Below are 12047 nucleotides of genomic sequence, written 5' to 3' on the forward strand. Positions count from 1 at the left end.
TTGTTAAAGTGAAATATATATATATATATATATATATATATATATATATATATATATATATATATATATATATATATATACACACTCAACAAAAATATAAATGCAACACTTTTTGCTCCCATTTTTATGAGATGAACTCAGCCACACACACCGTCTGCCATCTGCCCTGAACGGTGTAAACCGGGATTCATCCGTGAAGAGAACGCCTCTTCAACGTGCCAGACGCCATGGAATGTGAGCGTTTGCCCGCTCAAGTCAGTTACGACGACGAACTGGAGTCAGGTCGAGACCCCGATGAGGACCACGAGCATGCAGATGAGCTTCCCTGAGACGGTTTCTGACAGTCGGTGCAGAAATTCTTTAGTTATGCAAACCGATTGTTTCAGCAGCTGTCCGAGTGGCTGGTCTCAGAGGATCTTGGAGGTGAACATGCTGGATGTGGAGGTCCTGGGCTGGTGTGGTTATAAGTGGTCTGTGGTTGTGAGGCTGGTTGGATGTACTGCCAAATTCTCTGAAACGCCTTTGGAGACGGCTTATGGTAGAGAAATGAACATTCAATACACGAGCAACAGCTCTGGTTGACATTCCTGCTGTCGGCACGCCAATCGCACGCTCCCTCAAATCTTGCGACATCTGTGGCATTGTTTCTGTGTGATAAAACTGCTTTTATTGTGGGCAGTCTAAGGCACACCTGTGCACTAATCATGGTGTCTAATCAGCATCTTGATATGGCACACCTGTGAGGTGGGATGGATCATCTCAGCAAAGGAGAGGTGCTCACTATCACAGATTTAGACAGATTTGTGAACAATATTTGAGCGAAATGGCGATATTGTGTACGTGGAAAAAGTTTTAGATCTTTGAGTTCATCTCATAAAAAATGGGATCAAAAACAAAAGTGTTGCGTTCATATTTTTGTTTTTACTCAAAAATGGATTGAAATGAAAATCGACCCTTAAAACAAAACCTACTTCACTAAAAGTGCAGTTCCAAAATATAAAAACGACATTAAAAAAGTAGAAATACGCATGCAAAACCCTAGCAAGTATTAGTATTAGGAGACAAACGTTGGCATGTAACTGGAATAATGTTGGAATATTAGATGAAAATAATAATTTAATAGTAAAAGTAACATTTTTATTGCCGTTTTTATTTAGATTTTTGAAATTACAGATTAATTTCAAATGTAGCCAGACTCTAAATACAATCACAACATGTAAGAATGACTTCAAAAATGTTGACTAGAGAATCCTATATATTGTAAAATATGATATTGTATATGCAATATGTTCATGTCTGTTCAGGTTGCTGTAAGACCATGCCGATGTGTATTTTATGTGTTGTTTAAGTAATGAATTCATTTGTTGCTTCATCGACTCATGGCCGGGTTTTTAATCAAGACCTGGGACTTTTGTGTGGAGCTAAGCAAAAGTGCACTTTAAAGGAACAAGCGTGTCTAGCGGAGGCCACTATTTGCTATGTACAGCCTGTGCTCAAGTACAGTTCACTTTGATGAATGCTCTTCAGCCACTGCGAGCCTCTCAATGGTGAGAGAGCCCTTTGCTTCGTCAGTGTCTGGCTTTTTTTTTCCTTCTTCTTTTGCACCTGTTCTGAATGACTGCGGAAGCCTCAACCAATCACCCTGAGAGAGGAGGGAGGAGAAGGGGTGTTGGAGATGTCAGCTGCTTGGGCTAACCATCTAATAGGTTTCCATGCTGAAGTGACATTTCAAGTACACGGGTGCATTAGTCCTGAGATGGGAAGGAGAGATGAGAGGGATTGGATATGCAGCGAGAATACCGTGGAGTCGGCAGAGCTTATCAATGCACGTGTCTATCCATCCTGCTCACAACCACACCTCCCTCTCACCGGCGCTCTCAGGAAGGAGGGAAGAAGAAATATAGTGGTGGAGGAGGGTCTCACTGAGCATCGCTGAATAGGAACACAGTAGGGGAGGTGGGATAGAAGGACAAGAGTCAAGGTCAGAGACAGCATCTATCAGTGGGGCACTCCTTAACTTCCTCAGTATCATTTGGTATACCTCAACAGGCCACAACATTAGGTACCACTGCACAATCTAACTGTTCTCTGGGTTTTCATGTCCTGGTCAACAGGCCCCGTCTTGTTGCCCTGGCAAAGGCAGCACATTGCCGCAGACAATATGCAGAGATGATCACTGCAGAAAACAGCCAGGCTCTTTGCCAAAACACATTTCTGCAATTCCCACTGTTTGTGTAATGAACGCTCTAATGAATTGTCAGTGATTGTCTTAGAGAGCATGTGCACACACACACACACACACACACACCTACACAAACGCACACACAGACCTAAGTAAAAAGTAAAAATTATTATCTTTTTAGGAGAATAAAGTCATAAAAATATTATAATGTTACGATTTTTTTTTTAAAGTCTGAATATTACAGGTGCAAATATGAGGAGGAAGTATAGATTTTTTTTTATGTTGCAATGTTATAGGAATAAAGTTGTGCAATACATGAAAATCTTACTTTTAAGAGGGAGAAACAAGTCATAATATGAAAATAAAGTTTTACAAGACTAAAGCTGTCATTTCCTGAGGAAATGAGTTGGGATGTTTTGAAAATCATTCATTTTACAAGATTGAAGTAATAATAATATCATGAGGAAAAAAGTCAGAATGTTGCAAGAATAAAGTCATAATTTTGTGAAAATGTTACAGGAAAAAGTTGTAATATGCGGATAAAAAACGTCTTATTTCTAACATGAAAAAGTCATAATGCAGTGAAAATAAAGTTGTTATTTTCTGAGAATAAAATAATAATAATATCATGTGAAAAAAGTCATTATGTTGCAGTGACTGCAACAGTTTATGAAAAAGTAATGTTACAGGAAAAAGTTCTAATATTGTGATTAAAAAACGGCTTATTGTAAACATGAAAAAGTCATAATGTCACAAAAATAAAATCATTTTATGAGGGGAAAAAAAGACAAAGTTATTAAAATAAAATAGTATTTTTACAAGAATAAAGTCTTCACGATATTAGAAAAAAAGTCGGAATGTTACAGAAGTGAGATTAGGATGTTAAGTTAGTTGATTGGCTGACAAATATAATGGTTCCGCTTTTTCATTGTAAGACATACTCCAGTTACCAAATATGGTTTCTTGCCCTTTAAATGGCCATGCAATTTCAATACATCACTGTGGGAGGGCGGGGTTTGGGCCAAGGAAGCAGCATGTCGCTAAATCTGGAGACATTCCAAACCCTCTTAGCGACTAGCAACAAATCTAACTACTTTTTCTGGTGTCGTTGGAGAGTTTTTTGGTCATTGTTTAGGTTAATTGGAGACTCTAAATTGTCCATAGGTATGAATGTGAGTGTGAATGGTTGTTTGTCTATATGTGCCCCGCGATTGGCTGGCGACCAGTCCACGGTGTACCCCGCCTCTCGCCCAAAGTCAGCTGGGATAGGCTCCAGCATACCCCCGCGACCCTAATTAGTATAAGCGGCATAGAAAATGGATGGATGTTTACTTAAAACTGAAAGCACGGATTGATCTGCAGTTTGTGTTCTCACTGAGCAGCATCGGGTGCTGCTGAGACGTCCGCCCCGCCCCCAAAGTCACAAGCCATCAGTGCACTGTCAGCTCCCGCTGCACACTGAGAGCATAGTGCAGATCCACGCATCCATTAATCACACATATGCACGAGGGTTCGATGCCACCGGGGTGGATCTCGCCCTGTTTTACAGAGCGGGATCTAAAACGTAAGCGTTTCTTAATCTTCATTAAATTACTACTCATTACACTTAAGCCTCATTCGGACTCGGCCACTTACCTGTCAGTGTGTCAGAACGTGTGATGGAAGAAGGATGTGTGATAAATGAAACAAGTAGTCCTAACAACAAGATAAAAGGTGGAGACTGGAGGTAAGTCTGGATGCTGTCTGGACTTTGAGAGGTGCTAGCTGAGATGAAATATTAAAATGAGTTTGTTTTGATGAAGTGATGGCCAATATTAAATTAGCAACCTCAGAATCAAGTTTATTTGTAATTCTAACCATAATTAATGTGTTTGTACTCATTTTTTTGTCTCTCCTATGAGGTTCTGCTGTTTTCTTACAGTATCCGTGACAACATCGTATGCGAATAATATGCTAATTAACCGATCACGTAGTCTAGCGACTTCTAGGACACCCTACTGAGGAGTTGGCAACAGTGCAAGGAAGAGCCCTGCACGACGTTGCGACCTTAGACACATTTTAAGCATTCTCCTTAATTTTTTCAGTGACTAATGCATGAAACTTACTGACAAGAGAAATGCAGGAAGTGCGAATTAGGATTGTAGTTAACTTTGCAATAAAGCACAAGATAGTGCATGCTCCGTGTGCATGCCAAACTTAGTTGTCTGTTATGGATGTCTGCACGTTCACACATCCCAGTCTGTGCATGTTTGCTGGAGTCTGTGTGTGTGTGTGTGTGCGGGGGTGTGTGCCTGTGTGTGTGTGTGTGTGTGTGTGTGTGTGTGGGGAAGGCGATAAGCACCTGAGCCCCGAGGCCACCTTCTGATTTCCCCTCACGTCGTCGCTGAAATCAGCCCAATCACTGCACTGTCATCTGCCTGCCACCAGAGAGAGGCCCGCGCCGCATACTGACGAGCCCATTTAGCTATCGCGCTAACACGTGTGCATGAGTTTTGTACTCGCACATACCCCACCAGGCCTTGCAAAACAAAAAGTGACAGGATGGGGAGTGGTGCGGGGAATCATACCTAAATTGCAAGTGTGACTGCAAGTGTCATTGTTTATAATGGGGGATGGCGCCCCCTGGCTGACTAACTCTTTAACCCCCCGACATAGCTTGACCTTGCATGAGTGAGCTGCATCCATATTTCATCATTTCCTTGACAGTCTTATCATGTTGAGCAATTTATAAATGATTGGTATAAATTGCCCTCGCTATCTCTTTTTTTAATTATGATAATCCTCCTGAAGGTCACACAGCATGGAAAACACAACCAAACCCATGACTGCACCTCCTCGCACACAGTGTGGTGGTGTGACATCCTCATGACCTAAAAATGTCCCCTAAGTAACATCCGGGGACACACAGTTGGGGCATGAGAGTAGATGGGGTGGGGGTGAGGATGATGTGGTGTTGATGACCCACAGGACCAAAAAGGCAGGATGTGTGCGAAAGAGGAAAACACGCCAAGCGTATTAATCCTGCATGTGCTTGTGTTCCTGTGTGCGTTTGCGTGCACGCATGGTGGCAGAGTGCTGTTCTCCTGTCAGTGTGATTAGACGGCTGCACAAACATGGTGAGGAGAGAGAGTGGTGGTGGGGGGTGGCGGTGGGGTGAATAGAGACAGGGTGTGTGATGAGGGAGACTTTAAAGGCAGTGGACACGTACTGTATTTTCACACACATACATTTATGCACCCAAGGGCACAGTGAGGTCATTTCCACCCTTGCGTCACTGTCAAAGTTTCAGCAAAGGAGGGAAAGGAGCTAAAAAAAAAAAGAAGCCAAAATGTCGTTGCGATGAAAAAAATGCAGGTGGGATGACGAGAGGAAAAACAAGAACAACACGGAGGAGGAGGCCCACATCCTCCGTGTGTATGTTTGAGGAGGTGGTTACCATGGCAACACTGGAAACCCCGCCCCCTCCTCATTTGCATATTCAAGTGCAACGTCCTAGTTGAATTACAAGCTGACATTGAATAGCTTAATCAATAGAGTGGTTGGAAAGGCAACGAGGGGCTGGTGGCGGTGGGGGTGGCTAATGGATGGAAGGAAAAGGGCTGCGTGGGGTGTGGTGGGGGTTTGCAAAGAGGAATGCAGGTGATGTAATGGCCCATCATTTTTTGCAACTGTGAGTAGACACCACTGGCCTGTCAATCACAAGGTAACCACACCCACTTATAACCTCCCTTCCACCTTGAAGCTGTATATACTTACTAAGGAATCTTTAAACCTTTAATAATTCCTTACTACGGAATCTTGGTAATAATAATCGATGAATCAAGTGACCAATCACACATCAAGCCGCTGGACACGTGATACTTACAACCAGAATAATAAACGTTATTTGCATTGCATTTGTCATGAAGAAAAATAATGAAACCGCTACCACCAATCCGTCGCCAATGTCATTAGATTCATGCCTACCTGTTGTGTCCAGTTTCAGTTTTTAAATGGATTAGACAGAACGTTAAAAATGATTAAATATGATAAAGTTACTGAAAGTATTCACGCATAGTTGTATTTGTCCAGTTAAAACAGAAAAGACATAAGGGTAATGTTGCATTCACATTTCGCCAGTTTTGTCTTTATGTACACATTATATGTCATCCCTCGCTACATCGCGGTTTCAACGTGCCCTCGTCCCCGAACTCTATCATGGTTTTTCAAGAATTAGTTGATTCATTGCTGTATGATCGCTGTTTCGTGGTTGACTATGGCTTATTATTAGTCATAAAATATTGAAAGACGACTTGTCTTATGACTTATATGTAGTATTCTGGTCACGAGGGGTCAGTAATGTTACACTGATGTACTGATTACCTCAGTTATTTTCTGTCATGCCCCCACCGGGGGACAGAAATGTTTTCGCACCCCTCACCCGATTTTAAATACTATTGATAAACTGATAATATATATTTATTTATCTGAACTATACTGACTGAACTGGAAACTGAAACCAGTGAAGCATACAAGCGTCAATTCAAAAGTCAAACTGCAAGCTGAGTACGACAAATTCATACATGTTGACAGGCGGGCACTAACACTGAAAGTCCTCCCTGCATCTCGACAGTTCCCTCGCCCCCCACCCGGGGGACCCGCCCCACTATTTGAGAAGCACTGCATTACCTTAACAGTGCATGGAGCCAGCCATGGCATGTCCGACATGATAGAGTGAAAAGAAAACGTTCCTCCCATTCCGTGTGGACGTGGTAAGTTTTTGACTTCTTATTTTGTACTTCTTCCCCACTCCGTTTGAAACAGTTTCTTAAATTTAGAATAAATAAATTAGAGGCCAACTAGTTAGCTCGGTAAGTTGCCATATGCTACGAGCGACGGCCATCTATTATGTCCCTGCAGTGATCCCCGTAGCCTGCGCATTATTTTGCATGTTATTTCATATCTCCAAAGCTTGAATAATGGGAAAAACCACTGCACCTTTTTTGGAATTTTGCTCATTAGACATGAACACACGTCTTTCTCTTTTCTGTGCATTCTAAAGATATAAAAACAGCTAAAAATATGCAGCTAAGAATGCACGTAATGGGAAACACTTATTCCGCCTATAAAGCCTTCTGAAGAAAACTCCCAAAAGTGCCACCAATGCTTCATTTGCATATAATGTGACATGCATATTATTAACATTGTTACACCGATGGAACTACGTTACCTGTTGCTATGTGAAATCGATGCGCCCAGGAAGGAAGCATATATGGCAAAATACTGTAAGTATGACATGTTAAGATGAATGTACCTGTTACTGCATGGTTACAGCATGTACAGAAAGCCATAAAACCTTGTTGGAGGTTTTTGGAGGTGTTTTAATAGCGGTCTTTGTAGGCGGCGTAGGTTTGTCCCATTACGTGCTGTCAAGTGAGCTGTCTCTTTTTATATATTTTTTATATCTTTAGAACGCACAGAAAAGAGAAAGACGTGTGTTCATGTCTCACATAAGGACTATGGGTGATGGGCAATTTTTTTTTAAAGTGCAGTTTTCCTTCAAATCAAGTAGATCACCAATGAAGATGCATTGAAAGTATAAGAACTTTTATTTACCTTCGTGGATGCTTTACTTAAAAAGTTGGTTGTGCTGTGAAACTCATGCGTGCTACACTTGCTATACTGTTGTATATTTTGAACTCATGGTATGAATGCTGCCTGCTCCTTACCATTATTACAACATTGGTTCTGTTGCTTTCTGTGCTGTACATTAATAAATGACTTTGTGGTCAAACAGAGTAATGTTTTCATTCCCACTTTCTCATGCCCCCCAAATCATTATTAGTAAAGTTAAAAAATGAAGTAGCTTCCCGAAATACCAGCCTCTCTCCAATTATCGCCTGCTCTGATTTAAACCATTTTTTTTTCTTTTTAATTTTATTCCTTATAATTAGAGCAGTTACGGTGCTCAAGCAGTTGTTGCACCCTCTAACCAGTTATTGCGACCTTTGGAGTGGGGTCACAAGATGGCATGGCTTTATTTTATTAGGTAAAAACAAAAACAGCAGCATTGGGAATTCCAGTCTTCTATTTTGGACTTGCAATGCATGTGCACAGGCAGCATCCGACCACATACGACACAACAAACTAGCCGTGGCCCACTTTCATGACGCTGTCTTTTCCTCTTTAGGGCCTGTGAAGGCAACAGGAAAAATGGGGGCTCGTCTCAGCGTCAACGTAGCCGAGGAGGAAAAGAAAGAAAGGGGAAGCATTCACGCTTTTATTGTGACTACGGAACGTGTGCATCTTTTACAGCGCAAAATTGCTTTTGCATAATGAGAGGAAGCTGCAAAAGGCTTACAGTGCAGGAGGAGGATGTCCGTGGAAAGACAGAGGAGGAGAGGTCAGGATGCTGACAGTGTGCTTTTTGCTTATTTCGGATTATAACTGCATGTGGCAAAATATACATATGTATATACATACTGTATATATAGGCGCACTGCTACAAAATGCCGTGTTCCTGCCGCGTGTGTGTGCGTCAGGCGCTAATGCGTACACAGCTTGTCGGAGTTTGGCGCAGTGGCGTGACAGAACGGCGAACCCGAGACTGTTTTGCTGTGACAATGAAGCCCCAGTGGTCACAAGAGGGAGGGGATGGGGGGGGAGTCTGACGGAGAAATCGGTGATGGGGAAAATGGATGGAAGGAGGAAAGGGGGGGGTCACTAATGGCCCGAAGACACAGCTGGCTGCAGACACCCAAGGACAGACAGACAGAAAGTGAAGATGATAAAAATAGAGGGGAAAGAGGGTGCAAGGGAGGCGTCTCGTCATTGCGAGGGTTATTTTCTTGTCATGCTTTTTTTTTTATGCCACACATACACACACACACACACACACAGAAACGGGCCTTGCATGTCAATGAATTATCCATGCAACAATGGCGTCTCCCCACATTAATGAACCTAAAAGTGAAGACAAAGAGGAAGCTAAAGCAGCATGCGCTTTTTAATGCACCAACCTTTAATTGTTGCACTCCTACTATAATATACAGAGCTACCTCGGCTCTGTAGTTCTTTGCTAACTAACACGGTTACGCCACAAGTCTTTGCTTTTTTTTTTTTTTTTTACCGAGTACGGCTGCAAAATAACCCACCACAAAGAAAGTTGCGAGTGCAAGCGCTTTGGTAAGGAAGGTGGGGAAACACTTTTGAATTCAAGAAAGAAGTCGTATCAACATGGTGTCCGTGTGGCTCTACTTTCTCTGCCTCGCTTGCTGCTCATCACCGTCTTTGCCAACAAGTCTTCAATAAAGGTAAAAGTCAAGTTAAATGCTCATTTTTCAATGATATTTGTCATTGATATGTATTTTGCATATAACACATGCATCTATAATAAGTCTTTTGGGTGACTGGAACAGATTCATTGGATTTACATGACTTATTGTGTGAAAAATGGTTTTCGTACGATTTGGTTTTCACGTGAGCCTTTTGGAACGGCTTAATAACAAAAACCGAGGTACCACTGTATAGAATTTAATATAAATTCATTATTTTCTATTATTATTTGTATGTAATTATTTTTATATTATATTATGGATGGATGGATATTATGTTACATTTATTTTATTTATCGAATGTGAACGAAATTATTTTTACTTAATATTATGGGATAATATTTTATGTGATGTTTTAAAAATGTATTTGGTACAATTTTTGTTTTTTCTTATTTTTTGGTGTAATTATATTTATTATTAGAATTCTTGGAAAGACATGATGTCTGTCATTTTCAACCGTAATTACACTTTTTGGATAATTAATCCATATTATTATTATTATTATTATTATTATTATTATTATTATAGCCTCTGCATAAAACCACAAACGCTGGCATTAACAGCTGTGGCTGTAGGTAACCTCCTGATGTAGTTTTCATTAACTTCACAAAATGGCAGATGGCAAGCTTTATCTAGCTTTGCGTGCGCTTTAAAATGTTGCTTGTGCTACTCGGCTGTTGGTGTGTAACTCATGGGTGTTACACTGACAATGCGCACTTTATTTTTAATGTATTTTATTTGATTCCAGTGCTAAAAATATATTTGGTTTATATATATTATTCTTATTATTATATAAAAAAGACATGATGCCTCCAAAGGGGGTTTATTGTAACAACATTTGCAACTTTAATAGCAATTTTTTTAGAATTAATCCAGTTTATTATTATTATTATTATCATTGTTATTATTATTATAGACTCCTAAATACAAATCCTCACAAACTAGTATATTCCCTACATTACCCACAAGCACCCTCTGCATCATTAGCACCTCAGCTGTTAACCTTGACGATGACATCATGCAAGCTGAATAGATTAACAGCGGAGGAAGAAGGTGTGTGCGTGTGTGTGCGTGTGTGTCTGTGTGTGACTCGATGCATGAGGATGTGAGCGTTTGAATGAGACAGGAATTCGCCATCATGTGTCATCCTCGATGCCAGCCAGAGGGGCGGTGAGAGGGGAAGAGCGATAAAAAAAGAACAGAGCCGCTAATGAAGTGTAAAAAAAAAAAAAAGGGGGGGGGGTGGAAATGGGGGAGACAAACAGATGCAGCATGAAGATGGGGATGGGGAGGGGGGAACGGAGGCAGAATTTTCGGCAGGGAGGAGAGGCGGTACGGGGTGGATGTTGACAGAGCGGCGGATGATGGAGAGTGGGAGAGAAGAGGAAGTGAGTGCTAAAAAGAGGAGAGGGAAAAAAAGGCATGTGGGAGGAGAAGGATGTTTAGAGGAAGAGATGATGGCAGAATTCTACTTGTCATCTTATTTCTGACTCATGTCTTTGCGTACTTTACCCCTAAAGAGTCATTTTGCTTGTAGACCATTTTTATGGTCAAAAAAGGATGACGTAAAAAGACTTTAAAAATGGCGCTAAACGGTCACAAGCGTATGATGTCACCATGATGCAGCAGCTCAGGCTCAGGTTAGCTTAAAAAGAACGACACAGGCCAGGTATTCTTTTCGAAGAATATTTGATTTATATATGAGAACAATAGGGACGCCTCGATCAGGGTTTTATGCTGCCGATACCGACCGTCCATGAGTGAAACCAGCCAATACCGATCCCATAGATCAGTGATCCCCAACCCCCGGGCCGCGGGTCATTTGGTACCGGGCCGCACAGAAAGAAAAAAATCATTTTCATGATGTTTTATTTTGAAAAGTGGCCGGATTCTCTCTGTTACATCCGTCTAACTTGACGCATGTCCATTGTGCGTGTGCTAACGTTCTCTCGCCGCACAGATAGACTACTACTGTATTTTTACCATTTTTCTTTCACCTCATAGTTGGTGTCAAATGCTGATACTATGTGGGAACGCATAAAGGTAAGTTTTGATGACTTATTGAGTGCTAATGTGTACATTTATCTCAAGTGAATTCATGCTAGCGCACTGCCTTTCAGCACACACATCAAACAGCCATGTAATAATCTCTCTGAAAAACTCCAGAGATAAGATAAATTAGATCGCTACAATGTACGAACCCCAATAACCCCCGCCCCGTCCACGGGAGATTTGTGGGAACACAAGCCGGTCCGTGGGTCAAAAAGGTTGGGGACCACTTACGTGCACGTTTGTAAATGTACGATTGGCTATATCAGGGATCACCAATGGTTTTCCTTGTGAGAGCTACTTTTATAAAATGACAATGGCCAAGAGCTGCCCATTTTTTAAATATTTATTTTCATGGCTTATTTCAACCCAAACAAACTGAATATGCTTGTTTTACCAGAACATTAAGGAAGTGCTGGTATCCACAACTCATATTTCAGAATGCATTTCTTTCTAGTGTTCTCACATTATTAAGCCTGAACCAAAAAATGAAGACAAAAACA

At 41.2% G+C, this 12047-nt stretch overlaps 1 protein-coding gene across 6 annotated transcripts in view; it reads right to left on the reverse strand.

Annotated features, from left to right (window-relative positions):
* Positions 1-12047, reverse strand: part of LOC129170841 (retinoic acid-induced protein 1) — a 66450-nt gene that overhangs the window by 42242 nt on the left and 12161 nt on the right. Inside the window, exon 2 of one of the 6 annotated variants that reach the window (XM_054758914.1) lies at positions 1801-1932. The exons of 4 other annotated variants lie outside the window; for them this stretch is intronic. The gene's annotated coding sequence lies outside the window, so the exon portion shown is untranslated. Of the gene's footprint in view, positions 1-1800; positions 12036-12047 lie in introns of those variants that run through there. One more of the 6 variants, XM_054758916.1, reaches the window with a different exon arrangement.

The sequence above is a fragment of the Dunckerocampus dactyliophorus genome, chromosome 18 (assembly GCF_027744805.1).
Source record: "Dunckerocampus dactyliophorus isolate RoL2022-P2 chromosome 18, RoL_Ddac_1.1, whole genome shotgun sequence".
In the NCBI taxonomy this organism is placed as follows: Eukaryota; Metazoa; Chordata; class Actinopteri; order Syngnathiformes; family Syngnathidae; genus Dunckerocampus; species Dunckerocampus dactyliophorus.